Source organism: Calidris pugnax, unplaced genomic scaffold, assembly GCF_001431845.1.
Source record: "Calidris pugnax isolate Ruff unplaced genomic scaffold, ASM143184v1 scaffold371, whole genome shotgun sequence".
NCBI classification, from domain to species: Eukaryota; Metazoa; Chordata; class Aves; order Charadriiformes; family Scolopacidae; genus Calidris; species Calidris pugnax.
Genome location: NW_015091373.1, coordinates 1,215,028 through 1,218,237, shown reverse-complemented (window position 1 = coordinate 1,218,237; position 3,210 = coordinate 1,215,028).

Sequence of the window (3,210 nt, the reverse complement as noted above, 5' to 3'; positions counted from 1 at the left end):
GGGGGGGGGGAGGCGCAAACGCGCGAGTGGCTGCTCCTTAATAAAAATAAAAATAAAAATTCCCTCCTTTTGAAATAAACTCACGGCGAGCCCAGCCGAGCCCCTTCGCTTCCCGAAGAGCTCCCCCCCCCCAAAAAAAACCAACCCAACAACCCCAGGCGGTGCCCCCGGGCATCGCTGAGGGCTGGAGCCTGGGAAATAACCCGGGAATTCCGGGAAACGCCGGGTACCGGGCACCGGCCCCCGCCCCGGGACCCGCACACACGCTGCGGGGAGTATTTTAAAGGTTAAACCCATGGTTTATATTTGATTTTTTTAATAAAAAGACCATAAACCGGCGATTTTTCGGCGCACACCCTCGATTTCCTGCGATTTTATAAGCACCGTCGGTGTGGTGTTTTTTATATTATTATTATTATTATTATTATTATTTGTTTAATGGGCACAGATTAGGAGCAGAGTCCCCCTGGCATTTACCGAACGCTGATCAAAGCTGGGGGTGTCCCCGCAAGGAGCAGATTTCACCCCCCCCGGTGCCGGTCGGAGGCGGGGGGGGGACATCGGCAGCGTCCCCCACCGCGGTGTTTTATGAAGTTCTCCCCGGCTCCGTGATTTCCCCCTCCTCTGTTTGAGAAACGACTTTCTTTTCCTTCTCTTTTCCTCCACAAACGCTAATCACGGCTTATCAGAGAAATGTCCATTTCAAGTTGTTCTCCAATTTTCTTCCCTATTTTGGATTTATTTTGGTTTTTTTTTAATTATTATTTTCTTCCCCCTCCCCAATGAATAATATTTTCTCTATTCCGCCAGCTCCCCAAACCCCGAAAGAACGACAAAGAAATGAAATCAGGAATCGATTCCTTCCGCACAGCGTGGTTTGGGGATCGGGTTGAATAAAAAAAATATTATTTTTAAAAGACCCAAAGGGAGCAAAACCTCCCCAAAAGCTCCTGGGGACGTGGCAAACGCGGCCGGTACCGTGCGCCCGGGTTATTCCAGCTCCTCCAGCCGCAGGCAAGCGCAAGAGAGGTGGAGAAAGAGGTAATTGCAGGGATTTAGGGGGTTTCTTTCCTTTCTTTCTTTCTTTTTTTTTTTTTTAATTGGGAAAAGCCCTTTTTCAGCGGTTCAATTCGCAGCTCGGCGACTGAGCCGCTTTTCCCAGCGCCGTGCGGGTCGCTGCTCCCCGCATTCCTCTGCCCCATCCCTCATTAATTCCTCAGCTACGGGGATTTCTTCTTCTTTATTATTGTTATTTTCATTCATTTATTTACTCTGAATGGCCAGAAACGACAAACAGCCCGAAGGGCGAGGGGCTGAGGGATCTGTCACCCCCTCTCCGTCTCATTTTATATTTTGATTTGGTTATTCTTTAGATTTGGGGAATCGCGCCGCTGGTTTCTACAAAAATCTCCCGTGAGTTTCGGAACGCGGAGAACACCGTTTGGAAAAGAAAAAAAAAAAATAATAAATATTAAAAAAAATCTCTTTCGCTTCTCCCTCTCTTGGCAAATCCGCAAGACCAACGAGATGAAGCGTTTTCCCCGCAAAAAAAAAAATAAAATAAAATTAAAGAAATCCTCATTCCGGACCCGAGAGTGAGGACGGCGGCTTCGCCCACCAGGTTATGCTTTAAAAAGTGGATTATTTTCTTTTTCCCGCTTTACCCCAAAGTAGGAATTAAAGAAATTGGCGACTTTTGCCTTCAGAGGAGGCTCGGGTGCCTCTCGGCTCCGCGCTGGGCGCCCACACCTTCATTTATTTATTTTTTTGGGAGCCTCGCAAAGCCGTGCTTTATTTTTTCTCAGCTGGAACTTTGAAGAGGAGGGATTGGAGCCATCAGGTCATCCCAATTTTTTTTTTCGGAATTACCTCTGAAATCAGGGGGGAAATGCTGGCTCCTCCGTTTGAAGGCAGCCCAGGAGTTTTGTACCCGGCTCATAAATAAATATGAATTTATTTCTTTTTTCCAGCGTCAGTCATTTGCCGCGAGGGCAGTTAAGGGGGCGTTATTTAAGGGGAAAACAGGCTTTTTAAACTTATTTTTATTAAGCAAGCTCATGAGGGAAGGCGAATTCCGGGTGGCGGCGAGGGGGTGGGAGTTAATCTCGGATGATCCAGGGGGATTTTCACCCCGGAAAACCGGGATTTTCGGCGCTCGCTGTCCCGGGGGAGGCAGGCGGGCAGGGGGGCCGCCCAGCCCCGCGGTAGTTGCGCGCATCGGACCCCCACCCCCGCACGGAGCCGCGCAGCCCCCGCACAGATTAAAAAAAATACTTGTTGAAATAATGCAAAAAAAATTAAATCCTCCAACCCCCCCCCCCCCTCTCAAAACCCAACACAAACCTCTAATTCCGCCCAAAAAAGGTTTGCAGGGCACAAGGCACACGTTATGCGGGGGGGGTGAGGTGTGCCCCCCACCCTGGGCACCCCACCCAGGGACCGGGGTGAAGTGTGTGCCCCCCCCGCCCGATTTTATTTCGAGGGGTTTTTGCAATATCCTGCAGCCCTGTGGGGTGCGGGTTCTGCCCCCCCCGAGACCCCCAGCCCCTTCCTCACCCAGTGGCTGGTGTGCAGCGTGTGTCCCCCCCCGGATTTTATTTTGGGGAGTCTTTACAAGGTCCTGCAGCCCAACCCCTTCCCCACACAGGGCCCCCAGCCCAGATCAGACCCAGGAGAGGCCCCTGCAAAGAGGGGGGGTCCCTGCAGGAAAGGGGGGGGGGGCTGATTCACCAGCAGCACCCCCAAAGTTGCCCAGACACCCTTGGTGGGGGGTGTGTGTGTGTGCACATGACCCTTATCGGTGCGTGCCCAACACACGTACTCACCACAAGCGTGTTAGCATGCGGGCTGCGTGCTCCACGCGTGTGGCACACGCCAGCTGCGTGATTTCCATACAGCTGCACGCGTGCAGGCTCCATCCACCCCAGGGGCTCCGGGTGCTCCCCCCACGTAGGACACCCCCACAGGGAGATGCTCTCCGTGCCCCAAGGCGTGCGGAGGGGCAAAACACCCAAAACCCCCACCCCAAATTGCTCTGCCCAAAGCTTTCCCCCTCCCTGGGCAAAGAACCGGGTGCTGCCTTCACTCACGGGTGGGTGCTGGACCCCAGCGAGCACCTCCGAGGCTTTGTGGGGTGTGGGGGGGCCCTGGCGTGGACCAACACACATCTTCCCCGGTGGGATTTTTAAGGGAAATTCTCTCATTTTTATT